Source organism: Hippopotamus amphibius, chromosome 1 (genome assembly GCF_030028045.1).
Source record: "Hippopotamus amphibius kiboko isolate mHipAmp2 chromosome 1, mHipAmp2.hap2, whole genome shotgun sequence".
Classification (NCBI taxonomy): Eukaryota; Metazoa; Chordata; class Mammalia; order Artiodactyla; family Hippopotamidae; genus Hippopotamus; species Hippopotamus amphibius.
The window spans coordinates 71,971,636-71,987,233 of record NC_080186.1 but is presented as its reverse complement, the minus strand read 5'-3'; the positions used below and the strand labels follow the sequence as shown (position 1 = coordinate 71,987,233).

At 31.4% G+C, this 15,598-nt stretch overlaps 1 non-coding gene across 1 annotated transcript; it reads right to left on the bottom strand.

Annotated features, from left to right (window-relative positions):
• Nucleotides 1-386: 386 nt before the first annotated feature.
• On the bottom strand, nt 387-493 carry LOC130842293 (U6 spliceosomal RNA). Its single transcript, XR_009050397.1, has one exon. It is a non-coding gene; the product is annotated as a U6 spliceosomal RNA (small nuclear RNA).
• Nucleotides 494-15,598: the final 15,105 nt, after the last annotated feature.

Here is a 15,598-nt window from a genome sequence, read left to right as displayed (position 1 = left end):
TCAGACTGTGAAAATCCCACCGTATCAGGTAAATCACAGACACAAAGCAATTACCCTTTAGAATTATCCAATACCTAGTCCATTAGTGCAAATGTGAATTGATCATTAATGAAAATGACATATATTCTGCCATACTAGTTTGAAAAGGAATAACTGCATACAACATATTGCTTTGTAGTTATCTAGTATTTTCTTTATCCTTTCTAGGCCATGAAATAATCACCTTATTAATTTCCTCATCCTCAGTTCCTTGACTAGTTTGAATACAGACTAACTTTAAGCAATAACATTTTTTATTTTTATTTTTTAAATATTTTTTTGGGTACACCAAGTTCAATCACCTGTTTTTATACACATATCCCTGTATTCCCTCCCTCCCTTGACTCAAAAATATGGAATGCTTCACGAATTTGCGTGTCATCCTTGTGCAGGGGCCATGCTAATCTTCTCTGTATCATTCCAATTTTAGTATATGTGCTGCCGAAGCGAGCACTAAGCAATAACATTTTTAAAGATGAATATATAAGAGAAAAAATTACATGTACAAAAAATAGTTTTAAAACATTGATATCACCAGATTTTGTTGATACTAATCAAATTGTATTCTTGAGCCTCTGTTGATAAACTGTATAAGGAAGAATCTCTTTCCTGTGAAGATTTTAATAATGTAAATAGATAGTCACATACTCAAATAGACTGGATTGATTAGCAATCATTTTGAAAGGAGGGCATACTGACCATTTCATATCTAAGAATGGTTACTATAAACTCTATGTAAAATGAATAGAAATGAAAACAATATTAAAATAATTAGGGAGCCAATGTGCATTATTTACATTAATTATCAGTAAATAAGAAGACTATACTTCTTGCTATTGTTGATTTTCATTACTTTTAGTTTGCTAACCACACCAGTCATATTTTAATATATACATATTTAAATATCATTTTGCAATAATGAATCAAAAGAACAAATGACAATAAGCAGAAAATTAATAAATCAAATTATTTATCTCAAACCTACCTGTTCAGCAGTACATCTAATGAGCTGGCAGCTTTTTGATAGTAAGACATGCCAAGAAAACCTACCCTCTAAACTGCTTTTATAACTCTGCATTTTCCTATCTCAACATCCTTACATGGACAACAGAAACTACCAAGAAGGATATAAACAGTTCCACAGATCTAATTTTGAGTAAAACATAATATAGTTGGTTTCTAATCACAAAATAGCACATGTCTGTTATAGAACATTCTTAACGTTAAAGATAACAAAGGAAATAAATATCATCCACTATTAAAGGATAAATAAGCACTGTTAACAATAGAGTTATAAATGCACAGAAACATATTAACACATACATATATCTTAAATAAAATTAATATGAGACATGACTGATTTGAATATATAGTTTGCTTGCAGTTAAGATGGAGTAAAAGAGACTGGTTTTACCCTCCCATCTTAAACAACTGAAAAAAGCAGACAATAAATTAAATGATGACATTCAATTTGTTGGCCATCAGGTAATGAAGCACAGTGGTCCCTGAGAGACAAAAACCAGATAAGGCCCTGAGATTGACTGTACTTAATGCCTGGAAAAGATTCCAGATTGCAGTGCAAGGAGCAGAAACCCAGTCAGAGCCCAGCAGTCTTCATGAGTTCAGGAAATAGATCTGGATTTTGGAGAAGACAAGGGTCCTAGAATTTGAAGGTCAGAGTACCAGAAAGGAGAGAGCTGCACAGAAGAGAGAACTCTGAAATCTGCTGAGGATCCCACCTGAATTTTCAGTTGAGTACCAACCAGTTAATACATGTGAGAAAACTATCCAAGCCTAAAGAAAAATCACTTGAAAAGATAAGATGCTATTGTATTGTGAGCCTGGGATTAGTGCCTGTTCCCTCCAGCCAAAGTGGAAGACCTCATAATTCATGGGGAATTAGTTTATAGTGCCTCAGAAGTGGACCAAAAATAGCCTTATATCTTTTGATCCTACCAAAAAATTTAAAAAGTAAGACTCAAAAGGAGCAAACCGTTTTCAAGAAACCATTGCATACCTAAACAAAACTGAAGATTACAGAATACAAAAATACCAGAACACAAAATAAAATTCACAGTGCTTGGCATCTAATAAAATCACCCAGTATGAAGAATATACATGAGGAGAAAGATCAATCATAACTGACCCAGAATTGTTACAGATACAATTTGTAGACAAGAACATTAAGTTACTATAACTCTACTCCCTGTGGTCAAAAGCCTAGAGGAAATGTTCCATATATTAGGTGGAAATAGGGAATACATAGAATATGACCAAATGAAAATTTTAGAGATGAAAACTTGAATCCCTGAGATAAAAATTACAGTGGATGGTATTTTCAGTAGATTTGAGAGTGCAGAAGAAAAGATTAGTGTACATGAAGATATAACAATAGAAACTATTCAAAATGAAGCACAGAAAGAAAAAAGACAACAATTCATGAACTTCAGAGCAATTTCAAGAAGCCAAATGTGTAGTTGTAGTCTCTAAAGGAGAGCAGATAAAGGAGAAACTAAAAATATTTGAAGAAATTTGAAGAAATAATGGTTGAAGATACTCAGTATTGGATGGAAACTGTAACCCCACAGATCCCAGAAGGTAAACCAACCAACTGCCCCCCGCCCCAAGCACTGGAATATGAAATAAAACTACAGAAAGACCCATCAACATGACATTGCTAAAAACAAGTTATGAAGAGAGAATATTAAAAGAAGCCAGAGGAAAGATATATTATGTATATAGAACAAAAGGATGACAGAAGTTTTCTCACTGGAAACAATGCAAATGAGAAGACAATAGAATAACATCTTTAAAGTACAGAAAGAAAAAAAAGAATCTGTTAATGTAGAGTACTAAACCAGGTGAAGGTGTCTTTCAAAAGTGAAGGGGAAATAAATAAATTTTCAGACATACAATAGCTGGAATCCATCATCAGAAGTCCTATAATAAAATAAATATAAAGGAAGTCCTTCAAGCAGAAGCATGGTAGTATAAAATGGAAATATGTATCTACACAGATGAATAAAGAAATGGTAACACCATTTGTAAATATGGGACTGTTTTTATTATTACTTAATTCACTTTAGAAAATAATCGAATGTTGAATGTAAGAATGATAGCGGTGTATTGAAAAGTTTATAACCTGTAGAAGTAAAATGTATGACAGCAGTGGCTCAAAATCCAGAAGGGCAGAAATTGAAGTATACTGTAATAAAGTTCTTATACAATGTGTGAAGTAATTTAGTATAATTTACATTAGACATTGATAAGTTGAACAATAAAATATAAATTCTAAAACAGTCTCAAAAGCAAAAGCAGAATAATAGCTAGTATGTCAACAAAGGAGCTATAACATTTATTTTTAAAAGTCACTTAACCCAAAAATAGGGGGAAAAACAACAAAAATGAACAAGCAACTGATAGAAAGTAGAAAATCAATAAAAGCAAGATAGATTTGACTCTATATTAATCACATTACGTGAAAATGGTCAAAGTACTCCAATTTCTTTAACTGCCAGTGATTTAAAGACTTGTTTTAAATCTTCCTAACACATTTGGGTTCTTAAGAATTTATTTTGCTATTTATGATATTTTCATTTATAATTTGTTTTCTTTGTTGTCTAGAGGATTACAGTTTCATGATAGATACAGTGTTATTGATTGAACTATTTTTTTTTTACCTTTTACATAAACATACAGTACAATATTGTTGCTGTACATTTTATGAATTTTAATACAGGTATAGACTTATATACCCACTATCATAATCAGGATCCAGAATAGTTTCATCACCCAGAAAAAACTCCCTCATGTTACCTACCTTTAAACCTTCTGCCAAGGTTAACCTCAGGCAACTATTCATCTATTATCACTCTAAATAAAGATTATTTAGAAAACAAATAATAAATCAAGGAAGCATTTATTTATTTTTAATATTACCTATTGTAGCATAGTTTTGCTTGCTTATTTATTTGTTTGATTTGGAATAATCTAGTGTGGAGAATAAAACTGGTGATGCATAAAAGATGGGAGAGAGAGAAAAAAGGGGAGATATACAGAAGGGAGGAGTGACAATTGCTGTAGTAGGTGAGATGGGTGTGTATCTAGGGAGCAAGCAGAGGGACAGACTTTAGACATGTTCCTGGAAAATTTATTCACAGTAGTAGAAAATAGTAGACAATTTATGGACATAGTTTCAATGTCAATGTTCAATATCATTAAAAAATTATAATGAAATAAAATGGGTGGAGTCTCTTTCTAAGTGGAGGAATGTAGCACAATATCCTGCACCTAAATATGACTCTCATTTCTCAGCAGCTGTTAAAAAATAGGAAGTTTTATATGCAAATTATTAATATAAATATAATTTTATTTATCTGTTCTCTCTAATACTTTCATCTATTATACTTTGTCTAGATTTAACTGAGTTTTTTGTATTCAACATATCAAAATTTGTATAACGTATCTGTTTCTAAGTTTCTTTCAGAGTTGTCTCTGTCCTAGGTTCTAGTATCCAGGAAATAAGCAATCCTGTCTGTATTATTGACCTATATTTAATAAACTTTTTCACAATAAATACCTTGTAGTTGTATAAATGGGCAGATTACTTAGTATTAGATAACTTCATTGCTGAGAGATTAATTTCGGTTTATTTCTTAGTGGGCGGTAATATGTATTTAAGCAAATACTTTTCTGAAAGTGTAATTTAGCAGTTCAGTGGCTGATTCCTTGCAAGCCTGTAAAGAACCTTGTCTTTTTAAAAGATGGACAGCTTGTCTGTGTATACATAATCTATTTTTAGATCTGTAGTAATTTCACAGGTCTAATCTATGTTATCTATCAGTATTCACATTTCTGTTTTCCAGCTCTCCTTTTATTTAACAATCACCAGGTAAAGTGCAGTAATAATGACAGTCATTTGCACTATCAGAGTTGTTTTCTCTGTCTACTTATAGCACTTTGCCTCTGGGGAACATAGTGTATCCATTGAATTTACCCGTTCCCTTTTCTCCCCACCCTGGGATCTACAGTTATTAAGTAGCAGTAGGATGGAAGAAATATTCTACCATTTCAAAAAACACCATCTGTCATCTGTGCAAGAGCATTTTTTTGTTAGGTATAGGGCCTGGATCTCTGGTACTATGGGTGTACTTCTGTGGGTAGGTGCAGAATCATTTTGTTCATCCAGATGGTGAGATTCTTTATTCATTGAGGTGAAGTTTGTATGGGCCACTGGTGGTTTCTGTCAATTCAGTTATTGTCCTTTTTTCAATTTTGTTTTTGTTGTTGGTGTAGTTGTCTTACTCCCAGCTTCTTCATAGTTAGATTTGTGTGGATGTTGAGAAAGGATCTGAATGAACTCTGGCTAGTTTTGTAGTAGGAAACAAATAAGGAGCCTGGGCATACTGATTAAATTAATTTTTTTTGGCGATGCATGTAAGTCTTAAAAAAGTATCATTTCAAATTATAGTTTATTACGAAAACAAAAGGAAATAAACTTTGTCTTTAAAAAAAAATAGGAATGATGCCTAGAAGTTGATTCTGTTAATAAAGTAAAGAATGTATTAGAGGAATAGGAAAACTGTGTCACAAAAACTAGTGTTTTGTTCTATGACTCTATTTTTATTGATTAAAGTTTATCTGCAAGCCATATATCCTCATCCCATGAATGATATGACACAATTTTAGCCTAATCTATTTTGTTTTTTTTTCATCTTGACTAGCACCCCGAATCTCTGGCCTCAGAATACTGAGATGGCAATTTGATTTAAACCATTGCCTTGATCTGCAAAGGTGATTTGGGATCTGACATCAGTGACTCTCTTTCTTCACTGCTGTGTTAAAGTTTTTACTCTCACTAAACACTTTTTGGGTGCTTCATACCAGCATCACATTTGCCCTAACCTTCATGCCTCTCCATATCAGTATTATTCTCATGGGGTTGGGGAGGATAGCATAGAATATTTCAGACAAGATTTCCCTAGCAACAAAACACAAGGACCTAGGCAAAAATATCCTAAGGGGTTCATAATATAAAACTGACATTCAATGATGAAACAACATAAAGGCAATAATACTAGATAGTAAAGTATTGTGAATTAATAATTAATTGGACTTTGTGAAAGATCTACTAGGCACAAAAAGTAAAGTATTTGAAAATAAGTTCAGACCTTACACTGGTGAGAATAGCCATCATTAAAATGTCTACAAATAATAAATTTTGGAGGAGGGGTGGAGAAAAGGGAACCCTCTTACACATTGGTGGGATTGTAAATTGGTGCAGCCACTATGGAGACCAGTATGGAGATGCCCCCAAGAAACTAAAAATAGAGTTACCGCATGAGCCAGCAATCCCACTCCTGGGCATATACCCAGACAAATTTGTGAATTATAATATATATATAAAATAATATAATATATAATATTGTATATATTATATATACATGTACATATTATATACACATTATATATTATATATATTATACAATAATATTGTATATATATTTTATATATGTACACACAATATTCCATTATACATACATATAATGGAATATTACTTGGCTATTAGAAAATGAAATAATGCCATTTTTAGCAATATGGACAGACTTAGACATTATCATACTAAGCAAAGTAAGTCAAAAAGATAAGTACCATATAATATCACTTATATGTGGACTCTAAAATATGACACAAATGAGTGTGAAACAGAAACAGACTCACAGTATAGAGAGCAGACTTGCGGTTGCCAAGGGAGAAGGGGGTGGGGAGAGAAGGACTGGGAGTTTGGGATTATCAGATGCAAACTAATATATAAAGGATAAATAAACAACAAGGCCCTACTGTATAGCACAGAGAACTACATTCAGTGTCTTTTGATAAACCATAATGGAAAAGAATATATATGTATAACTGAAAAAGAAAAAAAGAAATTCAAGGATTTTTACTCAGAAATCATTGGAAGAAAATAATACCTTTTAACTATTTGAAGAGATAATACACCATTCAAATAAAAATTCTGTAAATATAGTACTAAATGAGGAATTACATTAAAGTTAAGAAGAGGACTAGAGATGCAGGTTGGAATTATATATATTCAATGGAGTTGATTTGAATTATTCAAGCTAGTTATGTTCTATAAAATTGTTGCATATTTTCATCTAGATCCCAGAAAGAAAATGAAGAAAAATTAGAAAAGAGGAAAAGTTACACATGAAAGACATACTGAAAAGTTATAAAAATGAGTAATTGGGGTGCCAGAACAAAAGAAGAGAGATAATGGGTGTGAACCAGTATTTGAATATTGTTAGATAAAATATCAAAGTGGATGAAAGATGTTAATTCACTATTAAAGTATGGTAAAGTAAAAGCAGGATAAATATAGTGTAAATCACAGACCACAAATGAAAGACTTTCAAGTATTTACAATTTTGTATGAAATTTGCTGTATATATAAGATATCCATTTTTATAATTAGTTTCCTTCTATTTCCAACTAGCAAAAAGTTTTTATCTGAATGGGTTTTAAATTTTATTAAATAATTTTCCCCATCTATTTAGACAATCACATGATTTTTCTTTTAATGTATTTTTGTACTGAAGACACTGATTGATTTTTAAATGTTAAACCACCCTTGCATTCCTGGAATAAACAGAAGTGAGTTGTGATATATTTCATTTTATATATTTTTACATTTGATTTGCTACTATTTTATATTGAAGTTCTTAATTTTTATTTATGTGAGAAATTGGTTTCCAATTTTCCTTACTTATAATGTCTATAAAATTTTGGAATTAATATCTTGCTGTTCATATTAAAAAGAATGCAAAGTGTTTACACCTTGCCTCTTTTGAAAGAATTTGTGTGAGGTTGGTATAATTTTTTCCTCAAATATTTGTAAGAATTCATATGTAAAACTTATATGAAAAATTATCTCTACAAAATTACTTATGGCAAACTTAACACCAATAATAGAAAAAGAAGTTTTCAAATATTCAAATTACTTTTTGTACCTGTTTTGGTAAATCTAACTTTACAAAAAATGTATTTTTTATGTAACATGTCAAGTTTATTACCACATCTTTGTTATAAGATGGTCTAATTATCTTCTTAATTCCATACTTGCAACTTGTGTTTTTTCTATTTTTATCTTGTCAAATAATCAAGTTAACTATATTGATTTAAAAGCATGTTTTCTATTTCCTTGATTTTCATTCTTACCTTTATCATTTGATTACTTCTATTTTCTTTGGAATGGGTTTTGCATTTCTTTTTCTATCACATTAAGCTAGAAGCTTAGGTCCTTAGATCTCTAACATCTTTTTGGTTTGTTTTTTAAAGGCATACAATTAAACTAAAGATTTCCCTTAAAGCATTGCTCTAGCTGCATCCCAGAATTCTGATGTGGCATTGCCTTATTATCATTCTCTCAAAGTACATGTAAGGTAGAGACTGGGGAAGGAATATTTTCTCAGAGAATGTTTAGGTGATATGACTGATCATAGAGTAAATAGAGGCTCGGTAGCAACATAGCAGATACCTGTTAAAAGCATTTTATAAACAGAAGACAGAGGATATAACTCTAAAGGATGCTTACAACTGAAAGGATGATGGCAGTGTAAAGAGAAGAAAACACAGAGAAATACTATTCTTTCCCATATTATTATCTCACCTAAGACTTTGTAGCACAATGTCTTTACAGAAATAGGCCATATACTAATTTTATTACAGTAGGTGCCAAGTCTATAACTTTCCATGTAGTTTATCATTTCCTTTTAATTGTGCTCTGTTCTTCATTCTTTACTTTTGACTGTTTTCCATTTCATTTATGACATATATATTTGATATTTCACTTAATATTTGGATACAAATTGATTCACTGAAATTTTTAAAGCCCAGAAGTAAGCCACATATTATTTTTATACAGTTTGTTCATGAATTTTTATGTTATACTGAAGTGTTTTTCTTTTTTTGTTTTATTTTGTTTTGTTTTTAATATCAGCAGCAAGAGAATTACATTTTTGGACAGTTATGTTGTGTAATATGAAAGCAAAACTTCCCCAGTGGTAATTACTTTTATATTCCATTTCCATTACCAAGTATCTCATGGACCTAGTCAAATGGAACTAGGTGGAATTTGTTTATATAGAAATGAATAAATTTAATCTGTATACTGTAATATTGCAAATCCTAATTACAATAATTTAAAAACAAGCAGAGAAATCCAAAAGGATAATTTCAGTATTTTTAGAATTTAAGGCAAATATGTTGAAAGCACAGGTAGAAAATGCTTATTTGTATAGCATTATTCAAGACATAGTAAACTCTAGATCAAGAAAAAATGCACAAATTATTAGATAAACAATAAATAAATATCACAAAGAAGAGATCTGGATTTCACAGAAGATATGGAAATCTTGGCTTGAATTGCATTACACACACACACACACACACACACTAGCTACTTTAATTCAATGAGGGTTTATTATTTATTATCCTCCATAGGCTAATAACTGCTATAATAACAGAACTAAAATAAATGTGGAACTGACCCTGAAGAAAGTCGAAACTGCTTTGACTATCTCTTTATATAATTTGAAATCTTACCTGGATCAAGATATAATTTTAAACTAATGAGTAAATGAGAACAACTTTATGATTAAGAAAATGATTATAGAGGTAGTTATGACTTGTAGCATATACTGTGATTTTGTGTGAATTAGAAAATATATTTTTACTATAAACATTTTCATCCTCATAAGGGTTGGTGCGCTGAGTGCAAGCTAGATTTTAGTCCTATCTTCCTCACCTGCCATTCCCCCCACCACCTGCCCACAAAACACACTTCATCACCACATCTTGGTGCCCTCCCATAGGACATAATTTACACACTTGGATGTGGTGGTCCTGGAGCCAAGTTTACATGGGATCCATGGATCCAAATTCATACTCCTGAAGTTGTATTAACATTCAATGTACGTGATACATAGATTTTTTTTCTTATGGAAAAGAAGTAAAGCATTAATAAGATATTCATGATAGTGTACTATTGTTCTCACAAAACATTAGAAACAGATTATAGGATCAAGCAATTCACTTTTTAAAAATGAAATTTATTATTTCACTAACTTAGCTGTACTTAAATTATTTTGTCCTGGCAATAATGGCCTATTTAAAGTAATAAATGCATAAAGGCAATTATATTATGGTGTCTGTTATAGGAAACTTCACAAATTGTAGGTTTTTAATAAGAACTTGCAAACACAGATATCAAAACCTGGAGGGAGGACTCTTCTTTTGGGACTTAGAAATTCTATACTTATCAAATGAGAGGAGAAGATTAAAAGGAAAATTGCTTATTAATGGAACTGAAAGACACAGCCTATGAACCTGCTTTGTTTGGCTAGTTTCTATCTATTCAAAATCATTTTGGAAAACATAGATATTAACTGTTTAAATAATGTTTCATTAAAAAAATAGCAGTGACTGTTTTAACAAATTTTGAAAGTTTTATTCACAAAATTATGTTTATGTATCTCTAGCCACTTTATATAATGTTCATTTAAATTCTCTACATGGAAATACAACTAATCTTTTAAATAATATTTTTCAGATAAATGACAATACCAGATGTCTGTCTTTGTCAGTAATTGTTTCACTTAATAGATATACTTAGCATTGAATTTCGCTTTTAGAAAAAGCTTTTTGTTTGTAGGTTTTGAATCCTTATCTTCAAATCTTTTTCTATAAGCTGTCAAAAAAGAGAAGTATTTCTGTCCCTCCTAAACATGACACAGTTTGGGAGTGAACAGGAAGCTTTTCTCCCACTTGGACCCACTTGGCTCTGCATGTTCAAAAAGGAGTTTAATAAAAACACAGTGCAAGTGATTTTGAATGATTTTGACCTTAACTAGAGTCTTTCCTAAGATGTGCAGTCCTGTTTTTTCTTGTTCTTTTGACAGATGTAAGGGATACTGTGTTGTGGACTGCATGATTCCCTATGATTGACTTAGGCAGGGTGTGAATAGCGCTGCAAAGCAGGGGAGCAATGTAGAGCTTTCAAAGTGACAGACTGGTTACAGAGTGATTGAAGAGGTGTATGTCCTCGCATGTATGTGATAGGCTTGGGGAGAAAAAAGGAGGAGTGGAGGAGAAGGAACACAGTACTTGTATTCATACTAGTTTCTTCTTTTTCATGTGCATTATTGCCACAATGTAGGAAGAAACATGTAGTTTAAATAATCTGGTTTTAACTTCTTTTCATGTAAGGAATAAAATAAAATTGATTTATAAGAAAAAATAACAAATTGTACACTTTAAATATATGTAGTTTATTGTATGTCAATTATATCTCAATAAAAGTTCTTAAAAATTGTTTTTATTAATGCTCAAGATCATTAGTCATTAAGGAAATGCAAATTAAATTCACCATTGGACTTCACTACACACATTAGAATGGAGAAAACTGAAGACTGACTATACAGATTGTCTTAATTTGGACTGCTATATAACAAAGTACTATAGACCAGATGGCACATGAAAAATAGAAATTTATTTCTCACAGTTCTGGAGGCTGAGATCAAGGTGTCAGCATAGTCAGGTTCTGATGAGAGCAGTTGCAGACTGTTGACTTCTCCTTGTATTATCACATGGTAAAAAAGAGGGCAAGAGAACTCTCTGGGGTCCTTTTTATTAAGGAACTAATCCCGTTCATGAGAGAGGAGCCTTCCAAAGGCCCAACATCCTAATAACATCATGTTGGGGAGATGGTTTCAACATACGAATTTTGGGTGAACATGAATGTGCAATCCATAACACCAAGTACTGGTGAATCTGGAAGAACTGGACCTCTCATACATTCCTGATGGGAATATAAATGGTACAATTGTTTATATAATGGTACAAACACCATGTGGCAGTTTCTTAAATAGTCAAAGGTAAATCTACCATATGACCCAGCCATTCTACTCTTAAGTATTTAACCCAAAAGAGAAGAAATGTTATATTCAAACAAAGATTTGTACATAACGTTTGTAGTAGCTTTCTTTGTGTTAGAATTTGGGAAAAAATCAATAGATAAATGAATAAAAAATTATGGCATATCCAATCAGTGAAATCTACTCAGCAATAAAAAGAAATGAACCATTGATACTCACAATAGCATGGATGAATCTCTATTAATTTTGATGACTAGAATAAGTCAAACTAAAAAGAGAAAACACTCTATCATGCCATTTACAGAAAATTATATATATAATAAATATATTTTATGTATATAAATACAAACTAATTTATAATGACAGAAAATAAGTAGTTTGCTGTGAAGCTAGGGTGGGCAGGAAGAAGATGGGGATTACAGAAGACCGTGAAAGAACATTTGGGAGTGATGGATTGTTAATTATTGTAATTGTGTGATGACTTTATAGGAATATACATATGTCAAAACATCAAATTATATAAATATGTAAAGCTTATTAGTATATTAATTACACCTCTAAAATATGGTAAAATTTGGTAAAATGTGGTGAAGTTATATTGTGTTTTCAGAAATAGTGGTAGCCCATATAAAATGGGCTAACACAGCTTCTAAAGTTCTTGGAGTCAGATTCTTACTTCCGAGATCCTGATATATATCTACTATACACTGTAGCTTTCAATGGTAAAGTATCCAAGAATGTCCTGGAATACGATTCTTGGTCAGATTGAATCCCATTGCAAAAATGCCTATTAGAAAAGAAAATTGTGAAGTGTAAATGGAAGAGCATTGATTCAGTCAAGGGACAAATATTTGTTGAGCATCATCAACTGTGTTGCAGACATAGGAGTTGAGGCTGGGAATAACAAATAGAACAGCATAAACAGCCTGCTATAAGAGGGGAGGATTTTAGGTGGAAATGATAAATCTGGACCTTAAATAGACACCCTGGGTGATTCTGATCCAGAAATAAGCAGATGATGTGGAGAAAAATTAACTGAGAGCATTCAGAATCAACCTTTACACAGGAGGTGTCTCAGACATCTTGACACTTCAAGGAATTCTCTCAGAAAACTTGACCTCAGCATAATCATCATTGTTACTATCATCACCAAATATTCATCTTATATACATAGGAAATATTTTAACTTGCAAATTAGATAAAACTCTTTGAACTCATACAGTGTATATACCAGAATGATTTTTTAATTTATTAGAAATATTTTAACATCTTTACTGATTTATCTAAAAAAATAATTTTCATTTGATTTCATTTTCACATGTTTTTCTCACACATTTTTCTATGGAGCCTAATATAATAGTTCTTAGATATCACACATATACCTCTTTAAATTTTTGTTTCAAAAATCAATGTTTTCCTCCAGACAAGGAATCTGTTTGGTGAAGTCTCTAGTCAAATATCTTGTTGCATTCTTATAATGTTTGCTCATTTACTTATTATTGAATTTTAAGGGTTCTTTACATATTCTGGATATAGTTATAATATCAGATATGTAATTTACAAATTTTTGCTCCAAGTCTGTGGCTTTTTAAAATTCTCTCAAGTATTTTTAGAAGAGCAAAAAAAAAAAAGATACAATTTTATGAAGTCCAATTTTTCAAAAATTCCTTTTCAGTGTCATGCCTTGGTATTGTATATGACACATTTACTCAACAACAACAACAACAACAACAACAACAAAAATCCTACTGAAGTTTTATAGTTTGGGGTTTTATATTTAGAACTATGACTTATTTTGAATTATTTTTTCTTGGTGGTTTAAGGAAAAAAATCAAAGGTTGTTCATTTATTTAGCATATAAATATTCAGTTGTTCCAACAACAAAGGATGAAAAAAATTGTTGTTTTCTTCACTGAATTACCTTTGCACCTTTGTCAAAAATCAGATGTCAACTGTTGTGATAGTCTATTTCTCAACTATTGATATTTTGCTCCCTTGATCTGTTTGTCAGTTTTGATGCTAGTTCTATGCTGTTGGTAATTGTAGTTTTAAAATGTCTTAAAGTCAAGTTTTGTTTTGCAAATAACTTTGTTCTTTTTGATGTTTTGATGTTGTTTTGGTTATTCTTTGCATTACCAGATTAACTTTAGAATCAACTTGTAAATTTCTACAAAAGGGCTTGTGGAAATTTTGACTGGAGTGCATTGAAGCTAAAGATCAATTTGGGGAGAATTGATGTCTTACTCATATTGAGTTTCTCAGCCAATTAACAAGCTATATATCTCCATTTATTTAGGTCTTCTTTCATTCTTCTCAGCAATGTTTTACAATTTTCAGTTTACATGTTTTGCATTTTTTTTTTTTTTGGTCAGACTTATTCCTAAATGTTTTATATTATTTTATGCTATCGCAACATACACTACCTCATTAAATTTTAAATTCCAAATTCTAATTTTCAATTTTCCAAATTTTAATTTCCAATTTTAATGTTGGGACACGGAAATGCAATTTACTTTTATATATTGATCTTGTATCTTGCAACCTTGATAAACTTACGTAGTATAGTTCTCATAGCTTTATTTTGTCTACCCCACTGAATTTTTAATATGGAAAAACATACTATCTGTGAAAAAGAATGGTTTACATCTTCTTTTCAAACTTGGGTGACTTTTACCTCCTTTTTCTTTATGTATGGCACTGGCTGAACCTTCCAGCACAATGTTAAAAATAATTGTTGAGACATCTTTGTCTTGTTCCTAATCTCAGTGAAAGCATTTATTGTCTCTCACAATTCAATACAGTGTTAGCTGCATAGTTTTTCATAATCGCCCTTCATCGGGCTAATTTCTATTCCTAATTTGCTGAGTATTTAACAGGAATAAATGTTAGATTTGGTCAAATGCTTTTTCTCTTTCCGCTGAGAAGATCCTATGTTCATTCTTTTTTAGTTGGTGAGTATGGGAGAATAAGTTGGTTTATTTTTTAATGTTAGATTACCTTTGTTTAAATCTCTCTTGGTCATCATGTCTATCCTGCTTATATATAGTTGATTTTGATTTGCTAACGTTGTTAAGAATATTTGTGTCTATGTCTGTGATAGAGATCGGCCACAGTTTTCTTTTAAAGTCTTTTTCTTGTTTGGCCTCATAGAATGTGTTTGGAAGAATTTCTTCCTATTTAATTTTATGGAAAAGATCATGGTAGAATGGTATTATTTAATCTTCAAATATTTGGAAGTATTTTCCAGTGAAGTTATCTAGGTCTGGAGTCATCTTTGTGGGAAAGATTTATTTTACAAATTTAATTTCTTCAGTGCATAAAGAGCTATTCAGATTACCTGTTCTTTTTGAGTGAACTTTGGTAATTTTGTCTTTCAGAGAATTTTCCCATTTCACCTGAGTTTTTGAGTATTGACATAATGGTCACAGCTTCAAAGTCATCTTTCTAAAATCTTTGTACTTCTGCATCTGTGATTAGCAAACCTTATTTCTGCTTTGCCAGCTGCTCTTCCCACGGGGCTCTGGTAATAGAGAGCACCAGAAAGATCTCACAGCAGTGGGAAGAAGGCTTTGCTCTGATTATGTGCTTCCTAATTGCTCTCTGTTCCTGTCAGTAACACCCCCAAC